This window comes from Falco rusticolus, chromosome 11 (assembly GCF_015220075.1).
Source record: "Falco rusticolus isolate bFalRus1 chromosome 11, bFalRus1.pri, whole genome shotgun sequence".
Taxonomy (NCBI): domain Eukaryota; kingdom Metazoa; phylum Chordata; class Aves; order Falconiformes; family Falconidae; genus Falco; species Falco rusticolus.
In genome coordinates, this window is record NC_051197.1 from 28,899,366 (window position 1) to 28,914,693 (window position 15,328).

Below are 15,328 nucleotides of genomic sequence, written 5' to 3' on the forward strand. Positions count from 1 at the left end.
CATCCCTCCCAGCACCCAAATAGCCCCTCTGACGAGCAGCTGCAGCAGCAGCCACCGCGCCGGGAGCGCAGCGAGGCTGTGGAGAGCCAGAATGCTGGGTGTGCCCTGGGCGACACCGACCCTCGCCAAAAAGCCAGACCGTTTTGTGACACACACGTGCTCGGGACCAAGCCTATGGCCACAGCCAGCGGAGAGCCAGAGCCCAGGCGGGATCCTGCTGTACCACGGATCCCTGGGGGACACGGCCCCAGACAGCAAGGACTTGGGTCTGATTTGCACCCAAATCCCTCTGCCACTGCAGCGCCTGGGTGTTTACAGCGTACAGCACAGGACAGGGATCCTTGTGAGCATGGAAAGGAGCAGGAAAGGTTGTTTGCTTCCAGCCCAGTGTCACCCTTGGTGTCTGCATAAGCTCATCGCACCAGCGCAGGTACACCACAGCTGGTTGAACCCTGTGCTAAAAGCACCACCACGGCACAAGTATTTCCCCTGCATCCACCAGCGGCTCCCAGCAGTGGCCCAGGGAAAGGCAAAGCAAAATGCGGCAGCAGGGACCTCTTCAAAAGTGCTCAGCCTCCAGCCATTCCACACCAAGGCCTCAGGGCAGGGGAAGGTCCAGGGGATGGATCAGGATCCTGCAGATCCCGCAGCCTGGAGACCCTCCCTGGCAGCATGATGGAGCCAGCCTCCCTTCAAGGATCTCCTGCTCTTCATTCTCCAGCACCCTCGTTGCTCCAGGATGAAACCTTTACCTCCTCGGCACCCATTTATTTTCACACCAGCAGGCTCCTCCCATCAGGGCAAGGAAATGATGACCTCGGCCGGATCCTTCCGTCCTCCCGGGGCTGCAAACACACCCTGTGGAGATACAATCTTCCCAGTTTGATTTTCTTGCTGCTCCATCACAGGAAGGTGCGTGCTTCTGCTCTCAGTGGGGCTAATCCCACCGGGGGACTTGGTGACATCAAATGCATCTTCGTCCCGGGTGCATATTGAAAGAGGAGGATCAATCCCAGCGGAAGCATTGTGCAACACAGTTCAGAGCATCCCCGACAAGATCCAACCGAGCACGGCAGTGAGTTTCTCACTACAGATTTTTTTTCATTTAGCCAGCTTCTCACTGGCTTTCTTTGAAACAACCCCCAGGCCAGCTTCTCCTACAAGGCACCACTTTGTTATCTACATCCTTGCCCTGGACATTGGCGCCATCTCACCCTTTCCACCTCAGTTCCATCACGCCCGTGAAGATTCTCTGCCCGGTTTCCCAATTCCCACCCGGAACTGTACTTGCTGCCCTGTCCCAGTTCCTCCCAGCCTGATGTATGAAACACGACTTGTGCAAAACCTTTCCCTGCAGCAGCCAGCTCTGCTCCCAAAAGCAAAGTGCAGAGGAAAAGCTCTGGCTGAGGTAGAGCCTCTGTAATCCCATCAGCTTCAGCCCCCCCAGCATGGGACGCTTGGGCAATGCCACCCAAATTGTGCCAGGGTGGCTCTGTCATGCCTCAGCGTTACCCAATATATTTTATTTTAGTAAAGCAAATAAAAAATAAATTCTCCTGCTCAACCCCTGGTTGTAACTCGTGCCCTCCCGCAGCCTGGATAACGCGATGGGGCCGGTGGCTGAAACAGTGACTGTGTGTTTGAGGGATGCTGCTCCCTGGGGACACACAGGGGACGTCCCCCTGTGTCCTGCCGGCATCTGCCCTTCCGCCCGCTAGCGTGCCAGCAAGGCAGCCACTGTGGAGGGATTAAATTAGCAAAGACATCGTTAGGGGTAACTGGACCATCTACCAGTTAGGTGGAATGAAGGAAGATAAACCTTGCCTCTGCCCACGAGTTGAGGAGCCACCAGCATTCCTCTTGGCTCCTATTTACAGCCAGGAAAACCCTATGGATGTCTGGCAGTGATGCACCATACTTTCCCTTCCATGTTGTGGTGCTCGCCTCACGTCCATCTCCCTCCAGCCACAGGGCCAGCTGAGATCTCCCCCAGCTGCCCATCAGATCCAGATCTGGGTTAAAAAGGACACGGCCAACAGCTGTCGGCATCTTTAACAACCCAGGAGCCAAGAACCGGGGCTAGTTACATCTCTGCCCACTTCCAGCCGGGCTGGTGCCCTCCAGCATCAGGGAGCAGACCACCCTCAGACCACCCCTTCTCCAAAAAAACCCCAAACCAACCAAAAAAACCAACCCTCGGGCTGGCTGTAATTTAACCCCACTCCCACCTGGTTGGGTTGGGAAATGTCCTTTTTTCAGTGGGAAAGGGAGATGGAGGGTGTGGTGGCCCAGCCCTGGGGAGGAGGGCACGGGGAAGCGCAGCCTCTTGCTCTGCATGATGCAAGACCTGCTGCTCCGACTGTCAGCATCCCCCCAGCATGTTCGCTTGGAGTAGAAACAGAGATTTATTTTAATGACTCATTAAAGCCTAATTGCATTCAGGCAGCAATACAGAGAGAGGAGCCTCCCACGTGCGGCAGTACTACAGGCAGGAGGGCTCTCAAAGCCTCCCCGAAAGCACAAGGCAGACAGACTGTCTCTTTTCGGTGGGGCCAGACAGCAGAGCCAGGTGCTGGCTCTGGAGCGGCATGGCTTTGTGGTCGGGATCCAAAAAACAACCCGGAAAAGTCTCTGTTCTTGTCTTCATTTGCCTCTGTCTGCCCAATGCTACGGCTGCCACCAGCTGCTCATCCCTGAGCTCCAGGGAGGAGATGTGACCTATCCCTGAGCCTGATGCCCATCTGCAGGGCCTCAGGCCGGCAGCTATTTTGGGGCAGGGGGCAATCTCCCAGCCTTAAGGACATGTGTTTTTAACTCCCCTGTGCTTTTAAAGACCCCACAGTGGGATCATCGCAGGTTGCCCCAGCAGAGAGCGGGACATGGCACAGGGAAGGGACAAGCTGCTCCTGCTGCAGGGCCAGCCAGGGTGGGGGAGAACTACAAACCAGCCAGCTTGGAGGCAAACCAGCTAAAATCCCACCACCTGCCCTGCAGGTAAACCCCTGCTCCTGCCACCACCCACTAGGAGCTCCGGGCTCTGCCTCTTCTGCTTTTTGGGGTGCCCCAGCTGGTTCTGCCCACGTACCCCCTCCTTGCCGCTGGGATGCAGACCCAGTGACAGCCACGTCACCCATGGGGACGGAAGCTTACAGCTGCCCTGACCCCCAGGGATCCCCATCCCTGGGGCGCACGCTGGAGAGCCCATCCCACCCTTCTCACCCCCCCAGCCAGAGCAGCTCAGTGGCTATCGGCCTGCAGCCTTCTCCCCCCGGAAAGCTGCCCCACACTGCGGGGGGGAAGCCATGGGCCCCCTTTCCCACTCCGCGATTCGGATACCCGCGGTACCTGCAAGGATCCTGACCCCATGTTGTGGCAGAACAGCCTGCCTGGGGACAGCCACCCCGTGGGACAGGCGTGGGTCCCCACCGCAGCTCTGCTTTCCAAGCCAACGGCAAATCATCCCTGCGGGACGGCCCGTCCGGCAGGATCCCGGACCGCAGCCCACGGGCTGTGCAGATCCAGGGAAAGCTGGAGCTGCACATCGCTCCCAACCCAGGGACACAGCGCCTGACCCCTACCCTGCCACCTGGGGTAAATCCAAGCGGAGTCACTCCAGCATCAGGTCCAGGAGCGACTTTTCCATAAAGCCACGGGAAAATCTCACTCATGGTTGCTTTATGGGACCACTCACACTCCTTTCGCCCACTGCATCCCAGCCGGGGCGAGGAGGTGCAGCGCAGCCAGGCACGGATGGGTCAGCTCTGCAGACCTGAACTCTTCACTGGATTTCAGAGCAGCTATTTCATCCCTGGCTGGTTTATCACACGGTGGGGACACAGACTCTGCCGTTGTTCGAGATGCTCCACCTCACCCAGCCTGTGCTGCCCGACCAGGCAGGAGCGGGGCCGGTTGGGATGGTCACGCACACACCATTGCATGCGCCCAGCGAGAAGGAAAACCCGCTGTGAAATCTCTTAATGTCTCCTGCAAATGAAGTGTGAAACTCGCTTTCAAGAAAACAAGGGTAACGGAGCCTCAATAAATATTTCATCCTGGTGGGAAAGCAGCGATGGGGAAGGTCAGGCAGGCAGAGATGCCAGGAGGGATGGGGGGCGGCAGGGACGGGGGCTGGAGGGGGAGAAGGGGGAGGAAACCGAGGCAGGGAACACCGGGAACACCACGGCCTGACCTTATTTCTGTTCACAACTTGCCCTAGGGGCTACTGGATTTGAGGCATGACCACAAAGCGGCCCCCAGAAAGGGGAGCAGCTCTTGTTTCCCATTCTTGCCTGTGGTTAAGGTGGGTGATCCTGCTCCAGCCGGGAGCTGAGCTCCTCCGAACGCCCCATCCCAACGCTTCCCGGCAGACAGGCAGCTGCCTGCATCTCCCGTCAGTCCGTGCACCCGAATGCTCCCACGTAAAATGGCTGGAGGATGCTCGGCGCTTCTCCGGAGAGGAAGGTTTGACAAGTGGAATATCCCGTGTGCCTGATTCCCACCCTGTTAAGGGTCTTCCCAGCTGGAGCAGAGTGGGGCCGGGCTACCTCGCCTAAGCAGGGCTCTGGAGCCGGCTGTCCTCAGGCCTGCAGCTGGGCTGAAATCCAGTTCTTTGGAAAGAGATGGGAGAAGATCTCACATCCCAGCGCAGACAGTGCTGGAATGGGATCAGACTCACTGATCTGATGTCCAGCATAACAGGGAGAATGCCAGCCTGCTGCTGCTTTCCCCTCTTGGCTTTTCAACAGGTGAAAAAACCCTTCCTAGGAAAATCCTTTTATCCCCAACCCTGGCAAAGCCCAAGTTAGAGCCCGTTGCATCCCATGGGGACAACACCGAATGCCAACCAGCAGCCCCAGTACACCCAGTACCCCACAAACAGCATCACGGGGAAACTCGACGAGGGGGTAGGCAAGGAAAGGCACAAACCCCTAAAGGGCCGGTAATACAAACCGTGGTCGGGGTGGAATATTCCACCACACCTCAGAAAATTTCTCTGCTGGAGAGACAATCGATAGCACACAACCGAAATCCAGCTGAAAACACTAGATGTTTCCACATGCCCTTTTGGAGGGAATAAAATCCTCCAGGATAACCTTAGGAGCCAACAAAAGCCAGGCAAACCACTCGAGCACAGGTCTCCTTTAATTACCGCAGCATGGCCAGAGATAAAACAGAGATCCTTCGGAAGAAACAAAAGGATTTGATTTCCTCCACTCCAGCAAAGGCAGCCACCATTCCCGCGGGGAGGTTTGCTGGCCAGGTTGGGGCTTTCTCGGGCCACCAGCGAGGGACCAGAGGCAGCGCCGCGGGCGCGGGACTCGCCGAACTTGGCCGCGGGCTTTGGTGACAGCAAACTCAGCGCGACCCACCCGCCGGCCACCAGAGTTACCGGTGACTTGAGAGCCCAGCTCAGCGCGGAGCTGGACCACGTAACCCAGGGACCCGCCGTCAGGGCCCCGCAGGGACCCCCAGCCCCGGGGCTTCGGCCGGGCGAGGCTGCGGCGCGGGGCTCGGCGCAGCCCCGGGATGTGAGCGCATCCCACGGGCACCCCGGCCCGCAGCCCCCACCGCCCGGGACCCTTCCCTCCGCGGCCCCCAAGTCAGGCGGGCGCCTTCCTCTTCCCCGACCCCCTGCAGAGCCGCGGTGCCGGGGGGGGCGGGGGGCGCCCCGGCCCTACCTGGGTGCCCGGGCCGGGCGGCAGCGGGCAGCGGCGGAGCCGGGTCCGGCGGCAGCGGCTGGCGGGCGGGGGGCGCGGGGGGGGCCGGGGGCGGTACCGGTGGCCACGACGGCGGCGAGCATACAGAGCGGGAGAGGGACCGCCACCGGAGCGGGGAGCCGAGGCGGGTCCGGCCGGCCGGGGGGGAGGCGAGCGGGGGAGGAGTTTGCCCGGGGCCGGGGCTGCCGCCCCCAGCACCGCCCCCGGCCCGCACCGCCCCCAGCTCGCACCGAACCCGACCCCCGGCCCCCAGCCCCCGCCCCCAGCCCGCACCGCCCCCGGCCCCCGCCGCTCGCTGCAGGGGGGCGCAGACGCGTCTTTGCTCCCGAAACTCCCCCGCCGAGCAGCCAGGCTGGGGGCGCCGGGCCACGGCCCCCCCCGACTCCCCAGAAGCCTGCCCCACGGTGGGGAGCACAGGGGGGCAGCCCCCCAGCGTACACCGGGGGGGGGGGGAGGGCACACATCGGCAGCATTCCCTGCGCAACCCCAAACTCCCGGGTACTCCCAGGGCACCCCCAAAGCGAAGTCCTGCAGCACCCCAGGCACTATCAAACCTGCAGCATCCCCAAATCCAGCCCTGCAGCCCCCCCCCCCCCAAGCCCCCCAGCCCCATCGGTGTCCCCGCCTCAGCCCCATGCTGGGGTCCGGAGGCTGTGGCTCCTGCTGGATCCATCCCACCGTGTCCCAGGTAATGACAGCTCCTGGCCGCCAGCACAGGCAGGGGTCTGGCACTGCGAACAGCCAGGGGCAAAACCCATCACACCGCTGCCAGAGGGCTGAGCTGGGGCCAGGGGGGAGATGCCAAGCCGACCCGCTATTTTTCAGACAAGTTTGCCCCCCTCCCCACAACTGCTTGTAAAACAGAGCCACCTTTGTACCTACGTCGGCTTCATCGCTGCCTGGCCCCAAGCACACGCTGACACCAGGGAGGCACAAACACAAGCACACAGAAAGGTGCTGCCCCCAGTAAGTGTTTCCAGCTGCTGGGAAGCTTTGAAGCTCCAAACCAAGAATTTAAGCTGGAGAAGGTACAGCTTGCAGCTGGCATCACCTTCCCAAACAAGAGAGCTGCTCTCGTCTGCGAGCTACGATAAAGATAATTGAATCTCATGCCTTGCACCACCAGCTGACTGCTGTGAGCTTGAGGGTTACTGTGCAAGGAGAAATGTGTGTTCACCTATTTTTGCCTGATTTTGGTCTCTACAGGGCACAAGAGCCGCTGCGAGGCAGCGCAGCTGGGCAGGATTAATGCAAGACCTCTGCTACAGTGACTCAGTTGAAGCCTCCTGTGCCTCAGTTTCTCCATTTCTAAGCAAGGGACACCACCGACACTTTTCCTCCCTGTAGAGCAAGCTCCAAAGCTGGGGAGAAAACACCCTCCACCTTCTCCTCCATCACCCTTGCCATCAGCCAGGGCATCCCGTTGGGCACGGATTGCTCTCCCCAGTGTTCCAGCCCAGCCCTTGCAGCTGCTTGCTGCCGGTGCCAGGAGCCCGACCCGCTTTCTCCCCGGGATCCGGTGGCAGAGCTGAGCCAGGAGGAAATAAACACTCGTTTGGATGCTAACAGCTTTGTGCCTTTTGCAAAAGGGCGGGACGAATTATGAAATGCAAAGGCGAGATAAGTGGCTCCTGTCACAGCACTTACCCTCTGTGCCGCAGGATCCGAGCGCCTGCCGGCTGCGCGGCGCACATGTACGGCCGCTTGCAGCCTGGGCCGGCGGGGGAAGCCTCCCTATTCCCCTGCCGATACAGAAATCCGCATTACCGACTCCAGCACATCAGAGGGCTGGTAAACATGGAGAAGCACTGAGCAAGAAAAGCGAGCACGCGGAGTATTTCTGTGGCGGCTAGTAGAGATGCGTTTTTCCTTAGGTGGGCTCCAGAGCTGCTGAAGGGATGTGAATTAGAGACATCCAGGTGAGGACGGAGGAGGAGGAGGCCAGGAGAAGTGAGAAGGTCATTTCTTGGGCTGCTCTGGGCAGGATGCGAGGAGGTGATGACAGCCCAGGATGCAGGGATTGCTGCTTCTCCCCTTGGAAAGCACTGCCAGGGCCACAGGAGGCATTATTATGGCTAATTCAGGAACTGGCATTTCACCGTTTCCATGAATGGATGTGGAAAAGAGTTTCTGTGGGATTAAGGAGTCACTTGGTAATGCTGGGCTGAGGTTGCCCAGATCCAGACTGCGCTCCCCCATCACCCCCGTGGCTCTGGCCCAAAGCAGGCAAGTGCTGCGGAAAATCCGAACAAAACAAACGTGAAGCAGCATCGCTCCGGCGAGCAGGGTTATCAGCTCATGTGATTTTGCTGCCCGTCTCATTTTTTGCCCCGAAGCCATGTTTCCTATCGTCATTGCATTAGTTTTTAAAGCAGTGCATGGGTGACCAAACAGAACACAAAAGGTGGGATTCCCGCCTTCGTGGTGGCTGGGAAAAACTCAGAAATGGGAGCGCCAGATGCTCCGCAGCAGGGAAGAAAATTAAACCCAAAGTTGTTCTTTTCAGTCAATGTGGTTTTAAATAAAATTCAGGGTTTGAGAAGCCCAGCTGGCACATTTGGAATGCTTGGGGTTAGCGCTGCTGACACATTGAGGAGCAGTTTGATCCAAAACACTTTTCCAAGTTCTTGTTTCAGTTTCTTTTGGGGCAAGGGGGACACAAAGCCCCTGCAAAGCACCCCTGCCTCACTGGCACCTCGGTGTCTGCTCTCCCTGGGGCATCACATGCAGCTCAGCCTGCTCACGCCCTGGCTGCACACCCACCCTGGCCATTCGGGATCATAAACCTGCCAGCTTCTCACCCTCCGCTGCCCCCAGACACTGCGGTACCCATGCGTACAACTGACTTGAAAGCTTTTAAGTATTGCAGCTAAACTCCTATCAGCCTGGGAAGCTCGTGTGGGTTTTAGGAGATTCCTTCTTCCCAGCACTGAAAAGGATTTTACTGACTAGTTTTAAAACAAAACCATAAAATTCTTTTATCCCCTTCTGGTTTTCCTCTCTTGCAAAAAATCTAAGCCCGCAGACTTTGCCACTGCACACTGATACTCCGCTCTCTTAGCTGTTAGGGTGAACGTTCAGCTAAATAATGCAGTGAATCTTCGTTCAGGTCCTGCAGCAATATCTGCACATGCAAACCCTGCCAGCCTTCCACGTGCGCGCACACACAGACACAGCCATGCTGCAGAGATGTGGACAGTGCATGAAGCCTGGTGCTGACGGCTGCCCTTGTGTTATTAAACCTTACACCCCTGCACTTTGGCACATCAATAATTTCCTTCCTGTTCAGGCAATCGTTTCCATCCGCCCAAAACGCTGATGCCGGAGGATGCTCAGAGGCTGAACCCACGGCTGCTGGCATGGGGATTTATTTTGCTGTATGCTGGATCTTGCTTTTATTTTCATTTTTAGCAGAGCCTGAGGCGACTGTATCAATCAGGAAAAGCCTGACAGTGCAGAATGCCATCCTCGCCAGCATCCAGCCTGCTCCTCATGGGTTTGAAGCTATCTAGTTGCCTTGTGCACTCAAGAACAGGCTTCCTGGGCTGTAAACGGGGGCATTAGCGCATGGAAAAGACCTTGGGAGTTAGCCAGAGCAACCTTCAGCCCTCCTGAGTTTCTGGTTGCAGGGGTAGAAGCATGCACGGAGCTGGTTACAGCATCTCAGAGTGACGCTGTGATGCCTTCATTGCACTTTCTTCCCCCAAAACGTGGCCCTGGGAACAGATCACCGCAGCCTCCCAAGCCTGCCCGCTCCCTGGGGAGGGCTCTGGGGAGCACAGGGTTAATGTGCAGCTTTCCCCTCCGCAGCACACTCCCGACAGATGTGGATTAGTCATTATACACCTCGGTAGGTTCGATTTTGCCTGCACAAGCACTGGAAAACGAGCCCATCCCCACAAGGAACACTCAGCAGGAGCTGCCCAGTAGCCCTGACCTCTCCCCATTACCAAAGGGATGCAGCCAGGGATGCGCCCATCCTGCAACCCATGCATCAGTGTCACAGGAGGTCTCTGCACAGCTGTGCACCCCCAAATCTGATATGTTTAGGGGACTGCACGGACCCCCCTCATCTCAGCAAGCTGGAGGAGAGACCTGCTGCGGTGCCTGCGCGCCCATTTAACAGGGTGAATGGTTGCTCTCCCGAGAGCTGGTCAAGGGAGGTTGCGCTCCCTCAAATAAAAATAAAAATAATCCTTCCTCATCACATGTGGCCACCTAGAAGCTCCCAGCTGGGAGGATGCCCTCAGTGCACAGGAGACACACAGGGCTGCCTTCCGCAATGGCATCTGTTTCTGCTCAGCCCTTGCGTATTTTACATCCAGAGATGCAACGACGTTCCCCCTCTCCCTTTTTGGGGGCAGGACGGGGGGCCGTTTGCAGCCTGGGGTGCAATTAGGCAGCAGGATAGCACTCACCTGCCACGCTCCCCAAGCACCAGCCTGGGAGCCAGAGCCATTCCAGCTTCCCTCCTCCAGCCAGCTCAGTACCCCCATCCCGGCGGCACGGGACGCAGCGCCAGGACCCAGGGGGATCAAGAGGCAGCACATGAAGCTACGGCGGGGAAACGCGTGCAGCCCACGAGATGCCCGAGTCTTGCACATCCCCAGTGCCAAGGGGCCCTCGCGATGTCGGCAGCATGAGCAGCGGCACGTGCAGAGCGAGGCACCCGGGAAGCATCACGGTGCCTGGGATTGGCGCAGCAGGCGTGAGCAGCCCCGGGCCAGGGATGCTTTTACAGATTTATGAGCCACTTAAAAGTCACATATGGAGCAGTCAGGAAAGATCTTTTTTTTCACCCCGTGCTGTGATTTTTAAGTGCCCAGTTAAGGCAGTTAAGGAGCCGTTTGCTGCTCACCATCTGTCTTTGTTATTTTCCTTGTTTAGCGGCAAACGTGCAACATGGAGCTTTATCCATGTGCTCCTAAGCCCTGCCAAGGGCTGTGGGTGCCCTTTACTTACCCTGAGATAGTTGAGATGTGGGGAAAACGTCCCATGTCACATTTTGGACTGTTCAGCCAAAAAGTGGGATGTTTTCCCTGAGCTGGGTAAACACATCCCTCCAGGTTCATCCTCCCCGGGAGACACAGCATGAGCCATACAAAGGGAGCAGGCTTCCTTGCAGGGGGGCTGGGAAGTTTGGGATAAAAAGTGGGAAAGGGGGCGACACTGGAAGGAAGAACATCCGCTGTACCCACTGGGATGGCCCTGAGAATGGCAGCATCCGTGGAAAACTTGGAGAAATTAAAAAAACACTGTTGATTTTCACCCCCCTTTGCCCAGCGCCCGTGGGGAGGCAGGATTCTACCTGACCAACACTGGGGTCCCACGGGGAAAGAGCTGCTGCTCTCCCCATCACTAGTGGTGCAGCAACAAACCACATCATTCCCTTCTGCCCTCCCACAAACATGAAGCCTGAATATCTGACGGAGCCAAGCAGGTTTTGCCAGCACTGGGAAGGAAACGCTGCACCGTGCGAGCAAGCTGGGGCTCTCCAGCAAGGAGAAGCTGCCCTCGTGGGTTTCACCCTGTCCCAGTGCCCAGGGAAGAGCCCCTGGTTAGGGGAGAGGGGCTGCGGGGAGGTGATGCCCGTCGGCTCTCAGGCAAGCCCGGGACTTCCTCGGGCAGCCCGGCACATCGATCGGCAGAGGGGTCTCTGCGCCTGCCAAGCCACAGCCCTGCTTGGCAGAGGCTCATCGCTCGCTGCGGGCACAGCCGTGGCGTTGGGTTTGTAGGGAAAACATGCCCTGTGGGACCTGCGGTTCAGCCGGCTCTGAGCGGGGCCAACGCTGGGCATGGGGACAAGCCCACCCCAGTCTGTTGGTCCCAGGGTGAGTTTGGGTGATGCTCAGAGGAGTGGGAATGAAGAACAGAGCAGAAAGTTAACTCTTTCCAGCCAAGTGTGACCTTACCACGCGCACACAGATCGCTTCTCTGGGCTCATGGTAACACAAGCCCCACGGCTGGTTGGAGGATCCTCCCGGAGATCAGCCAGGGGCCATCCATGCCACACAGCAGTGGCAAACCCACGGGGACAAAGCCAGGCTCGTGTGCTGGCCAGAAAAAAGCTCAGGGGCCAGCAGCAAGGGGCAGGGGGTGCAGAGGTGCTGCTCTGACCCAACCTGCATCAGCACCCCTACACTCCAGCACAACACAGCAATGAAGACCCCACTGTGGTGGCAGCCCCTGGCAGGTTTTCTCCTCCCTGGCTGCCCAGAAGCCTCTCAGAGTCACCCTCCAGCCACCCTCCAGTCACACTCGACACAGCAGAGCCTGCCGAGCCTCGGGCAGGCCAGCCCAGCTCTCCCCTCCTCAGGCACAGCTGGCAGGGAGGTCGGGAACACCGAGATGTTACTCTGACAACCACCCGGCCGGTCCCCAGGCACCTTTAGGGCTCCGGCTCTCTGTATTCACATCTTCCCTGCCCTTCATCGTGCTCTTGTCATACATCAACTCCTTCCCACATAGCTGCAAGCCCACAGGCAGACGGGGCTGCAAAACTGCTGTTGAGCAAGCTCAGAAGAGCGACGATGAGCTGGCTGGTCCTCGGGGAGCCCCCAGCCTCCCCGCAGCCTGGAGCTCTGGCACCCTGGAAACCCCCAGAGGTGCTCACAGACCATCAGTGGCCAACAGGGGGGATGAGCGACAGCACCTTCACCTCCCACTGCCGAGCTGCGCAGCCCATTTTGCGAGACTGGAGACTGGGAAGGATGCTCAGCCCCAGTTTCTGGCCCATTAGCTCCCCATCCCGCAAGTGCCTTCTCCGGCTGTTTTACCTCCCAGGGAGGCGCTGGGAGCTGCATGCGGCAGCACGGGAAGGGATGCCCGGCTGCATGCAGCGTGAACAGCCACATGTGCTGCGATGGGAGCAGGGGGAGGTCGCCAGCAGGTTACTGAAACGCAGCCACGCTCCTTGCGTGGAGAAAAGCACATGCTGAGGCTGCAGTGCCCGAAAGGTTTTCGAACACCCTCAATGCCCGGGGAATGCCACTTGCTGCCATCCCAACTTCTCTGCATCCCACTCCCAAAGCGACCAGGCCACCAAGATGAGCTGGTCTCACACCAGCTTGCAGCCCCCCCAGCAGCTGGAAGCTTTGGGGAGAGCAGCGCAGACAGCCATGGCCCCTAGACCATCCCTGCCTCCTCGGCCCCTGCCTGCTCCAGTGTAGCCCAGGCTTGTCCTCATTTCAGGCTGGGCGAGCGGCGGCCCAGCCCCAGAGGTAGCAAGATGATGCCAAACCTCCTAATGGAGCTTGACAGCAGTGGGATTAAAAGCACAAGTGAGATCGCAACCCCTCTGCAATCAGCTTCTGCTTTGGAAGAGCTGAACCAGAAAAGAATCCTCCTGGCAGTGGGGAGGGGATGAAGAACCCACACGCAGGCAGGGTGAGGGCAGCAGGGGCTGGGGGAGTGCTGCTCGCCCCAAGTCCTCCTCGCTGGCCCTGCCAACCCATCACCAGTGGAAAGGAGCCAGTCTCTCCCCACCAGCAGCAAGGGTTTCACCAGCAACAGCCCCAGTTCCAACTGGTCCCTGTGGGCTGGTACTTCTATTGCCCTAAACGTTGGATGCAGAGCAGCCCACGCCATGCGCTGCTCGCCCCTTCCTCTTGCTGCCTGTGAGCTCAAGGCACCAAACAGCACCTGCAAGCCCCGCCCCCCCCCTTCTCCCTCTCCTTTGGGTCACTGCACTTGGAGCGGTGCCACTGGTGCTGGAAACCACCCAAGCAGGCAGGTCCAAGGCGGGCAGGAGACGGGAGTCCTCACTTGGATGCGAGTGGGTGCTTAGGTGGACACCCACAGCCCCTGTTTCTGTGGGAGGGGGTGTGCACAGACCCTTGCGGCCAGCACCGAGCCCCGTCCACCCCAGAGCACAGCCCCTGGTTATACTAAAAGGCAGCACTGACCCATTGCCCACCCGAGGGATGCTCCAGCAGCATTGCTGCCCCAGGTCTCCTTCCACCCTCCTTCCTGCAAGCAGGAATATCTCAGCATCTCCCCCAAACGGGCTTTTGCAGAGATGAAGTGGCAGTTAGCTTGCCTGAACCATCATTGGGGTGGCTGCTTAGTCACCCTCCAAAAAGCCAGCAACACACAAGCACCATCCTCATCTCCACTCATCTGAAACCCAGAGGCTGTTCTCCTGCCTGGTAGTTGTTTGCTCCCAGCAAAGTGCAGAGCAAAGTGGGACTTTTTACTGCAAGAAAAAGGGAGCCACTCCAGGGACCGGTGCATGTGCTCAGGAGTGGTGGGAAGAGCTGATGGGTTTTGGCACAGTGCTCAGGCTGAAAAGCTAGCTCCAGCTCCAGACCTTGTTTTGCAGTGACCCGTACCGAGAATTGGCTTTTTCCTTTTTCTTGCCAAATGGAAAGAAAAATAAATCCTTCCAGGTCAGAGGAAAGAAAAGCATTTACTTGTGGGTCAAGTGAAGCAATCTGATGCAGGGTTGAGTGCACTTTTATCCTCCCCAAACCAGGAAAAGATTCAATTTCCATCTGAAAAAAACATCTAAAAATAAAAAGACAAAGGTTTTTGGGGTCAGAAGCGCTCGATTTGGGTTTTTAAGACCAAATGAATTACTGAATTGAACCCCACTTTGCAAAGCATGGGTCAACCCAAAAGCACAGCGGGACGGGAAGGGGACAGGCTGATGCAACGATCTGGAAAATTTCAACCACGCTGAGACAGCACCAGCCGCAGCGACAGCAGCCACCACAGGGGCCAGCCTGGGACCCCGTGTGTCCCGGCACACAGCCCGGGTACCCCACCCCAGCTCCTGCCAAGCCCGGCCGCACGCTGCAGGGAGGCGTTGGGCCGCTTCCACGGCGCTTTGCTCATCCAAAGCGAGCTGTCACCCTCTGGCCCCCTCCCCGCCAGCCGAACGCTTTCTGACAGCCCGCTTGCAACTCGGAGCACCTGGTTACAGCCACGGCCAGGCAGCTGCTCAGACACCCTGCTAAACTCTTCCAGAAACCACCTCCCTCTCCCAAAACAAAATCCTTGCCCAGGGCATCACTCCCTACCCTTTCCAGTCCCTCCCGCACCCTGGGGGCACCAGGGTCCTTCAAGTTGGTCCAGTCTGGCTCCATTCTCATGTGCATGGCCCCAGCCAAGGGGACCCCACGTTCCCACCACTGAAATGCCAGCACCCACTTCCCACCATCCCAGCAGCGGGGAGAGCCGGCTGCCCAGGCTCCATCCACCCGGCAGGGCTGACCCCAGACCCCTCACATCACCCAAGTCCATTAGCAAGTCCCCGGAGCACACACCTTGCTCTTTTTTTGCTTAACCTCAGCTTTTAGGGAGAGCTGCAGAGCTGCGTTGCCTTTCAATTTTTAATTTGCTCTAAACATTTTGGTCTTCTCTCACGGGGACTCCCAGTCGATAACCTCTGCTGGCAGCGCCGCTGCCCCATAGCTATGGGGAGGGTGGAAACTGGGGGCAATGGAGAGGAAAGCGGCTCCACCCCACGCTGCTCTCCTGTGGAGGAGCGGGATGCCGTTGCACGCCCACACTGGGCACTCCAGTGAAAGGGCTCCCAGTGCCCCAAGGAAATGTTTCTCGAGGAGGACTGGGGGGACCCCCAGCCGCTCCAGGAGGGATTCAATGCCTGC